Source organism: Anarhichas minor, unplaced genomic scaffold, assembly GCF_050575085.1.
Source record: "Anarhichas minor isolate MPS153535 unplaced genomic scaffold, ASM5057508v1 ptg000004l, whole genome shotgun sequence".
In the NCBI taxonomy this organism is placed as follows: domain Eukaryota; kingdom Metazoa; phylum Chordata; class Actinopteri; order Perciformes; family Anarhichadidae; genus Anarhichas; species Anarhichas minor.
The window spans coordinates 11,714,501-11,733,104 of record NW_027466450.1 but is presented as its reverse complement, the minus strand read 5'-3'; the positions used below and the strand labels follow the sequence as shown (position 1 = coordinate 11,733,104).

Here is an 18,604-nt window from a genome sequence, read left to right as displayed (position 1 = left end):
TTGGTAGATTCAGGAACCGCTAACAACATCGCAGATTAAAAATATCAACTGACAAACTGTTCTTAATTACATTTCATATCTCACAAGTTCTGAAAGTTGATGAAGTCTATATCTGATAGGTCTCTATGCAAAGATTGAAGTGTCAGAAGAACAGTGTGTGCCGCTTCAAAAATACACGTTCCTCATGAAATAATGAAGTATCCTGAAATATATCTCTAATCTCTGCTCCGGTTACATTTGACGTAACAAACTCTGAAGCCTAGATATTGTGGAAAAGAATAATGTGAACATTGTCAGTCATATTTGAAGCTTAGGCAACTAAAACTAACTAAGCAGCCAAGTTAAGCTGTACGCTCACAAACGTGCAAAGTCCCGTTGTCTCACTTAGTTCAAATACATTACCCACACAGTTAAGTTTTCAGGTTTCACCCTCATTTATGAGTGTTAAGTGGATTTCTGCAGCGTGAAACAGAGCCGCACTTGGCAGTCACTTTCTTGGAAACATCAAAGTGTGTGTGTGTGACGAAGCACACTGATTTTCCAACTCTGACAAATAGCGGGAGGTAAAAGTACTCTGTGGTCAGAAAGGGAACAAAATTGCTGATACCTTTTTTTTTTTCCCCACTGTGAAAACTCGCGTCAGCGTCAAATTGTAGCTCAAAATGTGATACTTAGATGGATTCAAGGCTGACCACACACCACTTTTGATGTGAAGTAGGGAAGTATACACTTTTCACAGCCAAGTCTACAGATGATGAGGATATTATTCTCATAAATGTATCACTCACCCATTTGAAAAGAAAAGAAAGCTGCCCGTTTTATTTATTCATATGGGATGAAAAAAGGTTTAAAATGTCGGCTAAAAATGAACAGGCTGGCTGTGGTGAGTTTTCAGTGCAGATAATGAATGAATGGATTGCAATAATAGCAAGGTTGTCACGTTGGTGTGTATTAAATTTTGCTGCTATCATACACACACACACACACACACTGCCCAGTTCACTTCCTTCTCTTGTAAAAAATAAAATAGTTGTCAGTCATGTACAGGCAACCACCTGCAACTCTGTTTCTTTGGTTGCTACAATTCTTATATAAAGTGGATTTCTCTCATTGACTGGAGCGCCTGTTAATAATGCTCATTTTGTTGAAGACTTGAGACTTGATTTCAATACATCCTCAAATCTATACCGTAAAATGCTATAATATAGTGATAACCGTTGTGTTAACATCAGCAGAATATGTAGATTAAGGTGATGAAAGAGGCTAATTCAATTGCAATCTTATAAAATGCTAGATATATTTGTCATTCATGAATCCTGATCCAAAAACAAATTTGTGCCCCATTAAAAAAATTCGACCTTTTGTCTTCATTTTCAAAAGAAGTAGACGTAAATCAGAAAAAATAAATAAATAAATGAAATTAATTTGCTGATATGATGTGGTTATCTCTGTCAGTCACATTCACTTCTCATCCAGCCATTTTGCCACATGCTATGAAAGGGATAATTTGATTCATTGCTTCTAATTGGAATTTAATCGATGTAATAATGAGATCCTCCTGCATCCTAAATGGCTTTCGAATGACAACTCACTGAAACTGTTCCATGCCCTTTCATGCCAGTGAAATCTGTTGTTAACGCTTTGTTCCCTGGCCAATCATTGACACGACAACATTGCTTTGAAGCTGCTGCTTCTTGCTTAAGGGAGCAACATTTCAATCTGCTGAACAGTTTCATAGTTCATCGAAGCACATCATTGAGTTTATTCGTCTTGGCTTTGCAATGTTAATGGCGGGCTTACAGTGTAACCAACATCATTATGTTCCTATGATCTTTTTGTCTTACACAACTCAAAGGATAAGAAACCAAAGGCATTATTACTATTATTATTAATTTACAAAGACGTTTTCAAACACCAGAAAAAGATTGATGATTTGTCCATTGGCTTAATTTCAGAAACTATGTAAGACATCCAGATAAACATAAAGAGCTGCAGTAATGAGAACATGTCCATCTTTGTCTGACACAGTGCAAAACACATTGAGGGTATTCCAGCAGAAGTATATGTTGTATGTGGTGCAAATGGAAAAATACTCAATATAGGTATCATAAACAGCAAAGACATGGACACGTCGTCCTGTGGACATGTGAACCTACACGTGGCTGGTATTGAACCATTCAAATTGTAGATGTTAGAGTTGCTTTGAACAATTACATTATTTGCCTTTTAAAGGGTGTAGTAATTTAGGCTGTCCCGAGTATTAAAAGCGAGGACAACAACACAATAGTGTAGAGAAATCCATAAGAAATTCATTGGAGACACTGGAATGCAGCAGTCAATAAAAGCGCAGCCGACTGATAGCTAACGAGGAAAAACCCTTTGCTTTATGGGAATAGAGCTCTATTAAGAGATAACATTTTAGGCACTTGAAGGCAGAAACTATTTGGTTACAATAGCCCCATTTAGCAAAAAGCCATTTGTAGCTCTTTTATACAGGCCACATTCAAAATGAGCTGCGTACAACATGAGGCCAAGCAAAAACAGCTGAAAATAGAACCAGGGCTGAATGCCTAAACTGGATCAGAAAACATTTTTTATTGCCGTAACAATTTAACTTGTTTTATATCCATGCATTGCCAAAAGTGAAACTTCACCAATAAGTGTGCCCTTTGAACAATTGTTCAGATTTCCTGTGCAGTATGTGCCATCGTATGTGCATGTTTTTCGTTCATTAGTTTGTATTTTTCAATGCATAATTAGGGCGCCTCAATAAACTGAGCGTACATGGTTTTGCTTGAGTTTGAATTGATAGCTTGAGCTATAGATGATGTGTGCCAGGCTATTTGTTTACAGCCTCAAAGACACTAGCAGCGCTTTGAACAGGAGAGACATGTTGTTTCTGTCAGAAGAGAGAAGAGGATACCCAAGATCACTCAATGCCGTGAAAACGTCTACAGTACATATATGAAAACATTATAATTAGACCCATTAGACAGTAGATATCTGTTGAATTTAACTTCAAAAAGTGTAGTCGTACCCCAACTTCCAACATTCCAGCTCTACACTGTGACGTTCTCAATTCAGTAAAAGCTGACAAGACTAAAAAAAAAAAAAAATCTCAAATGGGTTACACCCTAAAATAGACATGAAAAGCCCTCCACAAATAATAGATATGAGCAGCCATTGAGCTTAAAGGCCTCCAGTGTCGTGTCAACAACGAGCAACTAAGTGCACTGCTCTTGCGGTCACTGATAGCGCTCTTTCATGATAACCACTCTTTCATCAGCATGGCCACCTTTGCTCAATGCTGGTGTTTCCCCGCTGTGCCAGTATATGTGTGCCTGATTTATGGAGGTGTGATTGGGAGCGAATCCGCTGCCAGGGGAGCCAGCTAACACAAGCACTATCTCCTAAGCTCGGAATAATCACTCTCTCGATCTGTCAGCTTCAGCATCTGTCAGCCCCTCAGGAGGAACAAGTCACCCACAGCTCCTTCATTCCTGATGCACTTAGTCGCCTTGCTTACACCCCCGGGGGGGCTCCAGTACCCCTGGGGGCCCCTGCTATATTTACTATTCCATTTACGTACGTCCGGGTATAAGAAAGAAAGTAACTGTGCAAGAGGCTGTGCCGACTCATACGATACAGGAAAAGGCAGGAATTGAACTCAGCCGGTGTGACAGAACATGTCCACTCTTTTGCATCATTGTTCCATTGCACCCTTAAGTTGGACAAATGGTAGCAAAGGCTGTACGACAATAACAAGTAACACAGCAAAAGCAATCTCCACTGTGCCCCGAAACCAGACAGACGGAGACAAAGAAGAAGCAAACAGCGAAGCAGTAAACTGTCTCTTAAACAGCAGCGTTCCGTCGAGAGACAACTACACTCACCACTGGCCAATCTTTTGCCTCTCTGGTCTCTTTAATTACTTTTGGTGAAAGCATCACTGAGTCAGGTCGGTAAAGTCTTAAGCGATTTCTTGGCGCTTCCAACTTCTTGCCGCCATTTTGAGACTGTTCGATGTTTTGTTTGGCTGCTTTGAACTTTAAAGAGCAGCTGGATTTCACACGCCCAGAGATGCTTCTGTAAGCCACGCATTCTGCTTCAACGTGTCACAAAAAGAGAAACGGCTATCTTTTCTGAGCGTTTATTGATCACAATGATCCGTTTCTCCATCGACTGCACTGTCCAAAACAATTTATTTGGCTTGTAAAAGAAACACATCCATTACTTCAGTTCCTGGAAAAGTATCTCTATTAACAATGTTCAATAATGCTACTTCAACAGCACAGCACAGCACTTTTGATTCCATGTCGTTCGATTCATTTGCTGACTTGCTGCAGTGACACATAGAGCCATACAGCTTTTCTCTCGATGCCGCAGTTTTTTTGTGCATTTTCCTCAAAAACATCTGCTGAGTTTACTCACCATCTATCTTCGACTTCTCTGCCCGGGTTTAGTTGGACTGTTTGGATACATGCGTCCTTTGTCACAACACTTTTTAATTAAATGATACCTATGCCGCTGCACCTCATTATGCACAGAGCCGTCCCCCGTGCCACACTTCCATCACTTGTAATTTATGAGCAGCGGGGTGCATCCTCAATTAAAACATTCATATATACAAAAAAAAATCATCAGATTATCATCAGGCAGTCAATCTCTCTCCAGAAGCCCTGAATCAGCTCATTTTGACCAAGTGTTTGTGGAGCAGGTTCGAAGACAATTTGCGAAATGAGAGAAAAGAAGTTGAAAATCATCGCCGGGGGACAATTCACAAGCAAATTAAGTGACAAAAACACACTTATCCCCTGCAGCTAAAAATACAATTTCTGTGATGATAAAAAGAATGGGCAGCTACTGTGAGAAGTTTGACCTTCCTGCTTGAATATTAATCATACATTACCATAAATGCTCAATAAGTGAATGCATTATAGTATTTGTGTTTTGGGGCTTGACCGTGAGATCCTTACTGCAGCATGCATTATCCCGAGGAAAAGCATCCAATGCACTTCAATATCCCACACTAATGAATAACCTACCCTGGGGCTGCAATACTCTACACATGGCCCCAAAGGGCTTTTGGTGTAATTTGGTATTCAGCCTTTCAGCACTAGTGCCAGACCTACAGTATTTGAATGTCTATTCGCTAACTGAATGGCGAGCAGTATAAACAAGACAACACTAACGCATGTTGTGCCCATTGAGTTATGCAATCCCCATTTAGGCCAATCAATAACTAACCAAATCAACACAATGCAACCCCCTTTGCAGCCGCAAAAGTGTCATTTTAAAATGCCAAAGTGCAGCAATAAGAAACGGACAGACAAATAAACACACAGACTTGGACTGATCCAGAGTCTGTAATCTGATTCCATGTGTGACGGTTCAAAGAGCCAGTCTCGCACTCTATAAAGCATGATGCAGGACCTTCAAGCTCCTCTGCTCTGATTTAACTCAAATCCATAATGCGGTAAGTAACAAAGGCGATCATATTAATACCGGCGTGAAGGCTTCTAAGTGCCTAATCAATAATATTTAGTCAGTATTAGCATGACATACCACCACCATATACAATATGATGAATGCAGGAAGGTAAAAAGACGTGCATGTAGGGCCTTTTTTGTGTCTTTTAAAAGCGGAATGTGGACATGGAGAGCTGATGTATTTAACTTCCAGGCTACTTTTTATGCCAATTTAGTTCTTGTCATGTACCAAGAATGGCTGACTTTGCACTAACAGCAATTACAAGCAATACAAAAACATGAATACAATATCACATAATTATAATATATCCCACATTTTGAAATATTTCTGTTTAGATGTTTTTATGTAAAGACTACTAATTATAAAATTAATATAAATGTGTTGTTAAGCCATAGGTTTGAGGCCAAGTGCACACCTTTAACCAGCGAAACCTTGGCTGGTAGCTCTGGAAGCTTAATCTGTATATAAGACTGCATAAACACAGATGAAGAATAATCTTGACTTTCTTATTTTCCCCTCTGCCTGATATACAGTATCCTGTTTCCGGATCATTGCGTGAGTCACATTTGTCTTTGTTTCTCCTCTTTATATGCAAACCTGCCTACAGCTGTGGGCTGTCAGAGAGTTTCACATGGGTTATGTTGCAAATACAAGCTCCTCTCTGTTAAGTCAAGACAAAATCTATGGATTGAAGTCTGGTGAAGGTTCACGATTTTTTCGTGGAAATTTGGTGTTATTTTTGCAGATGTGCCTGTCAGTTTTGCAAAAATAAACATACGTATGTTATATATGATAACACCTTACTTTCAGATGTAATTGCTGATATGGGGGGGGGGCAAGGTGACGCAGTAGACACAGCTTCACTTCTAATATTAGTTGTTTCAAATACATAGTTCAAGAACTTAAAAACGTGTCTGATTGCTCCTGCAGACTCATGTTATTAACTGAAAGATATTACATTTTGTGTGATGTCATGTCAGCACAGCAGGGCAGGGGACTAGTTTTTTATAACTCATGTTCGATAATAAATCCCATTCCAGTGATGTTTCGTTTTTAATCGTGATTGTGCCATCATGTTCCGCTGTCTTGCTGACAAAAGGCTCTTGGTCAAACCCAGACGGGACTTCTTCTCCGCTTGAAATCAATGATGGACTTATTCCACCTGGTATTTACTCTACGAAGCAGATATTGTATTCCTTCTAAGATCTCGTTTATACACATAGATCCAACTTTCATTTTAGGCCCCTACGGAGGTTTCTCTGAGAATCAACGTGGTTACACGTATGACTGCCACAGTACTTAAGTCAGTATCACTTTAAGACATGAAGAATACAGCGGGGACCAGGCTGAGGTGTGCTATACCTCTGCGGTGATCAGAATCTTTTTTTTTCCGTGTAATTGCTTGCCTCATGTGGTCTCCTCAAGTCCCTGCACCAGCCTGTGTAGAGGTGACAAGTAATTGGATAGGATGTCATTCACTCCTCACCCTCACCGTCTTCCGCTGACCTGGGATTTCTCTTTCTTAAACACAAGAGCAGAACTAATGGCCAAATCTACAGGTAGCAACCTGAGGAAAGACCCTGGTGTTGTGATATTGCCGGTGACGGGGGCCGTGGGATGAAGGATGGAGATAATGCAGCACCGTTCGTATGATATATCTAATGCTTATTTTGAAAATATCTATTAAAAAAATAATAATAATAATAGTCAAAGTTTCCAGCGGTCATTTTCTGGGAACTGTATAAACTACCTACCTATTTATTTACACCAGAGGACAAAAAAAGAGGAGATATGCATTGAAAGGTTTGGACATAACTGAAAGAAAGAACGGGGGAAGAAAGGGACTGCAAGGAGGAACACTCCTCATAAGTGTTTGAGGAGAGCGGTGACAAGGTAGCATTCATGGTTGAACATGAGACACATTGACACTGAGAGCTGACACGCCACACAGGTTACGGCCGCCGCTCTGCACTGCTCTCATATGGCGGCTACAGCTGATAGCGGCCTCAGATAAACACTGTTTGCGCTGTCAGCACTTTCACCGTAGTTTACACTATTAGCACCGTTAGCTTTGAGCCGCCGGCTTGCCGTCGACATGGTGAGAGCGTTTAGAGGCAATCGAAACTCTCCCATTCTCGGATTGCTGACCTTTAACGGATACTTTACTTAAACATAAAAGCTAAATAAAGCAGGGTGGTACCTTTCTGGAGTTATGTGTTCCTCCCGGGTAGCTTTGAATATCGTTTTTTCGTTTCCAGGTCGGATACAGTCCAGATAGATCCATTAATGTGTCGAGCTAGGTTAGCTAGCGGCAGAAGCGGCCTTTGACAGGTTACAGTAGCAAATTCAATTTTTGACCCTGAACCAAGAGGGTTTACTGACAGAAGAAATGATTACCGAGTTAGGTGGACTGCTGAGTGTAACCTGCAGAGGCTAAATACTTCACTTATCCTCCATCTGTCATTTGAGTTCCCTTTGTCCCTCAGTTATTAATCAGATGCTCGCTCATTATGGTCATTTGTGAGAGGTCAACTAAGAAAAGAAAAACATTCACCAGTATCGGTGTCACTGGTATCAAATGATGTGGCAATAGAAGAAACCACATGACTTTCCTGATGCCAAAGTCAGCAAAAGCTCAGTGTTGAGCTCCAAGAAACACTTTATCGGGGATCCAAACAAAGCCATCAGCCACAATGCAACCATACTATCACTTGTTATAACTGAGTCCATTAGAAATGTGCAGACACCTCCAACTCCATTCCTCTGGGAGACTTAAGGACAGAAAACTACTAAAGTGGTTAGGGAGTTCTGATACTTGGAGGTGAACCTTCCTCAGACAGATCCCTCAGATAAACACAAAGCACTCTCCGGCTGTAGTGTGCAAATAAGCCAAAGTCAAATATATGGGAGAGTGTGTCAATCGCATGAATAATTCTGTTATTCTTGGCTGGTCTGCTGCTCGGTTCAGTTGCTCGATCCACCATATTTGTCCTGAGTTGAGATATCCATATAGGGCGATTGTGGCTAAGTGGATAGCAGGGCCGTCTTTCAATCAGAGGGTCGGTGGTTCGAGCTCCGGCTCCGCTAGTCGCATGTCGATGTGTCCTTGAGCAAGACACTTAACCCCAAAATTGCTCCTGTAGTTGTGCCTACGGTGTAGAAATGTGATAGACTCTGAATTGTAAGTCGCTTTGGATAAAAGCGTCGGCTAAATGACTGTAATGTAAATGTAATGTAATGTAATATTGACTAACAAACTGCAGACTGGAAGCAACATGTCAGCAGCAGCTCAAATCCTAAATCAAGGCATGCATTCAAGCACAGCGCTCGGTGTGGGTCAGCTGTTTTTCGGCAGCACTCATAATCATGGTAGTTGCCCCAAAGAATTAAGAAAATAAACTTTACACATAAAAAGCTTCAGGTTGCAGCTGCCGACATGCTTCGTGCGTTTATTACAGCTTGCGTAGATGGCTGTTCTGGTTAAAATAGACCCGTGAGGGACAACTGAAAAATGAGGCTAAAAAAATACCCCCATGTCGACAAACCTTTAGTCTTATGGCGGTAGGAATCAAGACAATTTTACTTAAGAGTCTAGTGTTCCTGACAGAACTAGTGAGTCAGCCACAAAAGAACAGTCAGACGCTCAGGAGTTCAAAGCTGAAAAAACTGTATTATGTAAACAAGGCTTGTTTGATAAATGTAACCCTCACTATCCAACCACATCCTTCAGCTGTCACACGGTGATGCAATGTGCATTAGAGCTCTTGACTGATGTCTGAGAGCTTGGCATTGTCTTCTTCATTCTTCAATACACACCAAATAAGAAAGGCAGTTAGGTAAGCGTGTGCACGCATCAAGGAGATGCGTGGGTGTGATGCATGGATTTTAAACAACATTAAGCCTGGTGCAGCTCACCCTGGAAAGCAGCTGTGTGGCTTGGATTCTGCAGCTCATAACTCAAGGCAGAAATTGAGACCGGGCATTGACTGCTCCGAGTATGAATTGAAACTACCAGATTATTAGGTCCTGCAATAGTCCTGCAGTAAATTCTACTTTCATGAAGTATTATGCATTCGGTTTTTGTTGATAACGTGTCGGTTAGACGTCGGTTCACTTTTACAGTCATTTTGAAAGCTGTAGTATGTGATGCCGTTGAATTGTATCTTGTTATATTGTGTATGTATTTGAAGCGACTGTTACAGATGTGGTCACGCCTGTCTTTTTAATGTGACCTGGCACGTCCTGAAAGGTGGTTTTATCTGTCGGATGTGAACATTCTCAAGGCGAATCTTAGTGACGCACAGTCACAAAATCCACATCTTGAGGTATCCAATCTCGGCTGTGTGAACATAAATCTGGCTACAGCCATGATACCGCCGGCAGCAACATTCACTTATCACACGCCCCTTTGACATGTTGAAGGAACAGGGGGTGTACGTCAATGTTGCCGAGAAGGCTTTCTTGCACAGTTTTGCTCTCCCGCTGTCCGGGAAACACTAGAGAATATACAGAGCAACACTACAGAAGAAAACTATTGGGATCCATTTCTCCGTGGGAATCCAAAAGACGCAGAAAGCTCTGTATGCACTGTAGGCTGCTCTGAGAAATGCTTATCAAATGGTTCCTATACAGCCACATGAGATTGTGGCTTAGTCTCCTACTTGCAGCATCTCATCCTTCATCGTGATCTCAACTACACACCTGTAAACTTTTGTGACTGCATCTTGAAGAGTTGTCTTGAAGAAAGACATAAATATAAATACTCACACACAGACTCACAAGGTGAGAAAACGATACCAGCCTTGCTGTCGGAGCTGGTGAAAACACATGCTAGCAGAGCCACTTTAGCACGTCATAATATCCCAGCGACCCTTCCCGACTTGATTCTATGTTTTTTTAAATGAATAAATGGCATCAACAATTAAGAATGCTATGTAGTACCTCTAGTTACACATCTTACAGAACATGTGATGAGCACAAGTCCAATCAGGGCTCTGGAAAGATGACTGGTGTAGCCTTAAAAACAACCTAACCCTGCTTTGGACTAAGAGCCAGTTTTTACACTAGGATCATTTGTAATTGCATGAGAGGCGTACATGAAATCACAGATCCAGCCACAGATTCAATTCGCAAATGTCAAATATTTAACGTATAGTGGTCAATACTGTTAAAATTAAAAATGAACTCCTCAGATAATGTTTGTATAAAAAGTATTGTTTTGTTATTGGTACCAAAAGCAAATAAAATGTATTGGCACCAGCACATTACCAGCCCTAATACCAGATCTTTTAGTCAGCATTGTAACATTGAGACAAGTGAAATCCACCTGTTTACAGCCTGGCTATTTAACACTCATTTAAAAGAACCAGAGGCAGGGAGAGGGGACTCAACATTCTTGCTGACATTTTAAGTTCCAGTGGACATTAATCAAGAGCATTTTCATTGCATTGCATTACTGCGTAAACGATTAGAGAAACCCCCTGACCAATGTTCTCCCCCAGCTGGGCAGAGCGTTTTGGAGCTAATTATGTTTTTGAGAGCTCTTCTATTGGGACCTTCCACAGATTCCACCTGTCCTCTGTTAGGTCATACTATGTCGCACAGATTCAAAGACAGTTAGGTAATGAAAAATCTTGAATGTCCCTTTCTGATTTGGAGGTTGCAGCTGCTGTTTTTCAGTGGCTTACCCTAAAAAGAACATGACTTGTTATTGTGTTTCCAGTTCCTCCCCAATACAGTGAGCTCATGACCCAACAGGAAAACTTGAAAACTACAGTGCAGTTTTGATTATTAATCAGTTTCTGCACACATAGCAAAGACTATTAATATTATTAAAGTTTACATGATAGCATTCAACTCAGTGCATAACTGAGAATCTTAAGCCACTAAGGGCCTATGTTGTTTCGTCATAGCAGCAGGCCTGTGCAAATATTGAAGGTGTATGAACAATAAATCAAGAGATACAGTTATTAGTTTGGCCTCTTGGTGGCACCAGGTAAAAGCTATACGGTCATTAAACTCTAAAAATGTCTTCCTGTTGGGAGCGTCAATGTTCACAGCCAATGTTTGATATGCACAGAAAGGCAGAGACCATCATATTACCTCCACGGCAAAGGTAATAAAAGATCAAACATCGCTCAGCAAATCCTAATTAAAAGTTCACCTGGCTTCTCTCCTCATGATTAAGTGCTGGGCGTTTGGGGTATGAAAATGATGCATGGCGTATCCAACTTATATTAATTATGTACTATGAGTTTCCTGCACATTCACACCCTGCAAACTCACGGTTAAGCGTCTTTCCCTGTATCACATTTTCACAGAACAGCCTAAACATAATTCCAAACGATCTGTTAGCTCATGTCTTCTCAGAGATTTATGAAAATGACTGTCAGGAGGGTTGGGGGCTGGGGTCCTTCTTAGATATGCTGACTCACACAAGATCTTAGCATTATGGGGAAACACATTTTAAGCACATTGATATTGCTACTATTTGTTCTCCAGTAGCTATGGGGTGTGGCTACAGTGCCAAACAACCTTAAAAAAAAAGAAGCATTGTCTGTTTTTACAATTCAGATTAAATTAAATTAATTAGAAATAATTAAATATGATTGCTTCCTTTAACATGATTAGTGTACGTTAATACAACATTCTCTCCTTTTTACTTGAAACATTATCTTGACTGTATTCGTTGTTAGGCCTGCTTTTTTTCCATTTGATCATTTAATGTGCGAAAGGCAAATTAGACTGTACAGTATATATATATATAGGCTATATTTCTGCTCCCAAAATAAATTCAGCTCGTCAAATCAGCCCACGGCTTCTGTCCTCGTAGCTGGTCAGATAATGGCTGTGATGAGCTGATTGCTACCAGGCATCTAAATCTGATGGTCTCGGTTTAATAATGCATACTGACCAGAGCCGTATGTCGCTCTGGATGAGAGCACCTGCCAAATCTACATGTAATTGTAGACCTGTTTTGATCCAGAACATGATGCAAAGTTTGACAATTTATGTTCAAACAAGGTTAGTCAGGCCGACTGCTATATTGAATGTCAGCCTGTTTGTATGCGTCAAAAAAGTTATGTGTCAGGGCTGTTTTTGGTCATCATTATCTTTGGGGTAATTTAACATCAACAAAAAAACAAGATCCTTTGGCGAAATAGGCCTACTGTTCCACACATACTATATTCTTGTAAAATAAATCCTTTGTGGACAGAAAAAAATAATGGCAGCGAACATGATGTTGTCATAATACCTCTCATTATACTATACATGTCATCCCATTGCAGTTTTAAATGGAATCACTTCTTCTCCATATATGGGTACAGAGGGGTAGGTTGTTTTTCAACAACTGTTGTAAAATACCGCCTTAGGGACTAAAGGAGTTACAGAAGTTAACACATTTCTAATTCTATATGTAGGGGCTTAGACCAAACAGATTTTTAATGACATTTTTAGCTCAGCTGACGCATGCGACAGCCTCACCAACTTTTTCAGCATCTGCCTAAACTTGCTTTTCAGGCCTCACTTCATTAGTGATGATCAGCTTCTTTGGATATTCTGACTTTGTCATTGGGTTGCTTTCTGCCATTCTTTGGCTCAGGCTGCCAAATCAGCCAGTCTGAGAGCATGATCCCTGATCAAGGAAAGCCCCCAAGCAACCCTAGAGCAAAACCCACCAGCACCCTTTTCCCACCGCTGTCTGTTTAGCATTAAACTAGTGTTCTCTCCCCTAGTTATATCTTATTGAAATGCAACTTTGTGAGCGCCTCATTTAAATCTCTGTGAACTGCATTCCCACTTGACTTCCATACAAGTTCAACATTACAACTTCAGGTTTGTGAAATTCAATAATACTTTTTTTCAACAGGATCCCGGGTTTGAAGGCAGGGGAGAGGCAGTCCTTAGGTAAAGTCACTTTGCTGAGATGAATAATTATAAAACCATTTGTGCTAACTCCCTCTAAAGACATCGGAGACTTCATAAGATCTGCAATGCGTTATTATTTCAACATAATTGCAATTACTGGAAAAAAAGATATTTGATGGGTAAGGACATTAAAGCTACTCCTATCTGTAAAGTAAATAAAACAGCAATAATAGTGTTAGAAATGCTTGTTTCTAAACAGCGTAGCAACACGACTCTAGGAGTGGTAATGATGGTCTCTTAGTCCGTCGGTCCGTTGCTTCAATAAAACACATTTTGTTCTTATTGGCTGGAGGTGTTTGTTAAAACCATTTAAAAAGTAAAAAGATAGGGTCAGATTGGTTCAAGAATGTCTTACTCAATATTCACAATTGCTCACATACACACTGAAAGAGTTATTATTTAATCATTCCACTTCTCCATATGGGCTTTGAAGTGGGCCCCTTCTAACAAGCCTTTGCTCTGTAAGAGATGGAGGACAATGTACACAGCCCTTGCTCTGTATAGCAGATACGTTCAGAAGTTCAGCCAAAGCTAATATGAGGCTTCAGCTGTCTAAGTTAGCCAAAATATAAGGCCTATGTGTACCAATATGCATCCCATAATTATCCTGTCTTTGGTAAATAATTACCATATGAGTAGTAGAGGTGTTTTTTTTCCTGAAAATGATCCGACTATGTTGAGATTGAAATAGCATAGATGTCTTGTTCATCTCCTGTGGAATTTATTAATTTGCCCATTTAGGAAAGGTTCCTCTCTCACCTCATTTCTAAAGCAGAAAATTGCACACTGTGAAGTCCACACTGTGATTTGTCACTCACAAAAAACACATGCAACAGCATTGCTCAACAAAAAAAGAGTTTGAAAGGCAATAATTAAATTGGTTTGTTGTGCCCATTAAGGGCAACAGGTTGATCGAGCTCTCCCTCTACTCTCAACCGCACAGAATTGTTCAGCTGCTCATTGCAAGGCGGGGCGAACGAAAGTGAACAAGTGGTAGGACTGAATGAAAAGTAATGGCAATGTAGGGGACATCCACAGAATTATCTCGATGAAACTGAAATGTCTATCACACAATCTGAACTAATCAACTTTGTCCAGAGAATGCAGGAACCTGTAGGTCACTAAGTGGTTAGACTCTCAATGTACCATGTGCCTGGACAGACTCAGGGTAAGACTTTGGGTCAATCATGGCACTCAAACCGTTAAGGCTGGCCCTACAACGTTTATATAGCGTTATATAATTACAAGCCGTCATAAATATTCATATTTCTTTCAACAACAAAATAACAGCATTTGATGATTACTCATTAGGTCAACTACCATATTACTTCATAATTGCTGGTAACTTACTGACATATATTTTTGCAAGGATCATAGTGTATTATAGTTGCCATCATTGTAATACATTATAATCTTTTCACGATACATTATCATAGCTGTTATAATGCATTATAATGTGATTATAAGTGAGTTTAAGTGGTCATTGTTTGCTTTTAGGGAAGTGAAAAGAAATATCATTAAATCTATGCAAGAACAACACACAGACCATTGTCTAGTATGTATCAGCATTAAAAGTGTGTTTATAATGCATTATAGACATAGAGAGCGTTAGAGAAAAATCCAACACCCAGTGTCTAATATTAAATTAGAGAGCAGTAGGAAGCATTCAGTGGCAGTTGTGCGCCTTGCTCAAAACATGGCCTGTTGCAGCTACTGTCAATGCAGGAGTTTTATGACTCCCTGTATAATTGTCATCATTCAGTGTGCAAAAGAGAAGTCCCTACTAATCTTGTAAGCATCAAATTTTGACATTTTGAGTGTATGATGTGAATTACAGCTGAACAATGTGCTACTGAACTCTGTATTAGCCACGCTATAATCCAGGAATTCAGGGTCCATATCTGGGGGGGTGGGGGTGGGGGGGGGGGGGGTGTAAGTACAGGTTGAAAAATAAAAGTTAAACCTTAAACATGTATTATGATTGATTGGGTGAAGAGAAAGTTGGATGCTGAAAGGACAGTGACAGAATCGAATGAGAGCACTGTGTTAAAAAAAACAATAACTTTTGCTTGGCTTGCCTGGATTTTGTTAACCGGCAATGTTTTTTAAACGTTTTGTACAGTGTTTCGGGTGGATGGTGAGTGCACAAAGACATCTTTCCCTAATCTTCCAAGTGCTGTTAGTTCCAAAACACAACCATGTAATCGTGTTCTAGTTGCTATATGAGTGGACTTTGCAGGGAGGACACATGAAATACATTGTCCATCTACATTTGACTGATACCTTCTGTATTAAGATTTTACAATTCACCAGATATGTTGATTCATTACGTTTCCCCTTCATGTTGAGAGTGTAATTTCTGGAAGGCTGGATTGATACAGGGCTGCTCAGCCATTCAGATAGCTCCATACGTCTGCTTCTTGAAACAGTGCCCAGATCATGTATAAGCATGTTTTTTAATCCTACATTTTTTTTTGTTAGATGAGAGATATATAGGTCATCATTTAAAACCTATATTTTGCATTGGCTACCGTATTAATACCGGCAGGATAACCACACTGCAATCCTTTCCTCACGTGTTATCCTCACTGCCTCTCTCATATCTGCCTTCCACTCCTCCCTTGCACATCCTTTGCTCTGACTAGTCTTTTTCCGCGCAGCAGTTGATCAAAGGGCGGAATAAAACAAGCGATCTTGATAGACAGTGCTCTGCAATCACAAAATGACTCATATGGGAGTTTTTCCTCAGGTAAGGAAAACAAAATCCATTTGGTTTCCCCTCGCTGTCTCTCCAGTGTGTTCCCCACTGGGTCAAATACACAGTAAACAGAGTCGGCTATTTTAACAGGTCTCTGCAGAGGCTGCTGTTCAACCACAGAGAACATTATTACCATTTTCCTCTTACTTTTGGCGGTGCATCAGTGAGGAGTCACAATCTTCCGTTTTTCTGCGGAGATATTTTAGGCGAAGTGAAACATCCAACCCAGGAAACAAATATCATACCATTAAGTGTCAAACAAAGGAGGACATCGTCATAGAATTAGCGTGGGAATTGCAAGGAGAAACGAGAAATCTTATCAGTTGACCTATTTACTTCCAGCCCTGTTTGCAGTAGGGGGTATAAGCAGTAGTGGTGACAAAGAGCACAGGGAGCAGCTTGTCAAGACAACTGCTCAATGAAGAAGATGAACATATTCTATTTAATTTCCTTTTTAGCATTTATGTTTTAGCTCTTTCTGTGTATATATTGCAGCTTCTGCCTGGACTCACACTGGCTCAGTCTGGGTTAGACCTTCAGGCTTACAGTTTTTTGTTGTTGTATGAGTTCATCTCATTATAACTATTGTAATTACAACAGGCGTGTCATGTTTTGTTAAAGCAGCAAATAGGCTTTTTTTTAATGAACTGGAATAACAATGGAGCTCCCTCACTAGAGAGCATTTACAGAGCAGCATATTAAGAACCCTGACAAAACCGAGGACCTGAATGACAGAGTCATAATGCCATGTGACACACGAGGCTTCCTTTATTTTGCAGTGTGCAGCAGAGGATGTTGGCTGCTTTGTCCGTTCATTCCATTTCAGTGACAAATAAGTTTTACGGCCTTTTTTATGTGCCTCACCTTCACACTGACCCACAAACTACAAGGTCATTCACGTAAGCCTCAAAACTCAATATACTCATCCTCTAGTAAGGCATCAAAGAACAGGACTTGCTCCTGCCCCGGCTCTCCTCGCTGCTGATTTGCGGAAATCTTTGCACTTGGGCCAGTTTTGCAGCAGCGGAACAGGAGAAGCTCTTGTCAGCAGGTTTAATCTAATTTGCATTGAAGGAAGCGAAGCTGTAGACTCATCAAATTTCAGTATTGTGACCTTTTTTTTTTTGCTTGAGAGGTATTCCTAAAATTCCTTCTAAATAACTACTTTGGTTGAGTTTTTCATTTCAACTTATCGGCAAGAGTTACCTTCATTGTGCAGTCAGCTATATGCTTCAGAGACTCTGACTATTTTTAACAGGATGGGCGATGCACATACAGCTAGACACTACTGTGCGGACTCTGAATGAGTCTGTGTGTTTTGTTTCTTCATGTAAAAGTGGAGAAAGGGTCTAAAGAAAAAATAAAAAATTATCAATTAACATTACATAACAGCCATCATACTAACTCATTTAATTTGAGCGTGATGTATCAAAGAATCTATGAAGCTTTAATAAGCAGAAGCTCAAGAAATGCCTTTTATGCAGGCCCAGACTGGCCATCGGCAGCACTGAGCAAAGTCCCGTTGACCAGATGTAGAGAGATGTAGAGATCTGGACACCGCAGATGAAAGAGAACGAGAGAACGAGAGAAGGTGGAGCTGAGAGGGAGCAAGCAGTTTTTGTGTGTAGTACAAACTAAAAGATGTTACTGCGATGGTGAGATTTGAAGTTGTTTGAGTTATTTTAGGTTCCTAACTCTGATGAAGAGCAGCATACAGACACAGATCACTGTGTTCCATATTGCATCACTTTGTCATATAATTGCACCTTAAATATTGTTGTATATAAAGAGCAATACATAATGTCCGAGAGCCTTAACGCATTATAGTCTCTTATTTGTTCAGATTTTTAATTGACATCTGGCACCAACATTTTGTGTTTTCCACCATAAATTGGTGCATTAAAACTTACCAGAATGCGGGAAATTAATGCAGGGAATGAAATGTTTGATTTTAAATTGTTTTCTGCCAGAGAACCCCCAGATCCCCAGCTTAATATGTGTCCCTGTATGTTGAAATGAAACCTACCCCTTGGTCATGGGTTTCTTTTAAATAATCAAAAATCAGCTTTTATTCATTTGAGCCCCTGCCCCTCTGACATCCTGCGTGGTCTGATCTTAATGTATGGAGATTGAACTGGGCTGACGTTATATTCCCAGTCTGAATTATGTTCCCAGTCCAGCCCTGCTTTTATACATTTCATTATTAGTATTAATTAAACCTGCAGGAGTCATTCTGTAATGAGATGCCCTTCTGTCTGATTCCCATCATTTACACAATGGCACTGCAGGCTGGATATTAGCTATGGAGCTCTTGATAATTACTTCGTCATGGACGTGTGTCTTTCCCTATTCCTCATTCAAGCCTCTAATAGAAAAAATTTAACTGTCGGAGATTTGACCAGAATTGGAACGTTTTGTAAAAGGGTG

At 40.2% G+C, this 18,604-nt stretch overlaps 1 protein-coding gene across 1 annotated transcript in view; it reads right to left on the bottom strand.

Annotated features, from left to right (window-relative positions):
- The window catches only part of thsd7ba (thrombospondin, type I, domain containing 7Ba), a 102,893-nt gene that overhangs the window by 77,741 nt on the left and 6,548 nt on the right, over nucleotides 1-18,604 (bottom strand). The gene's annotated exons all lie outside the window — the stretch shown is intronic.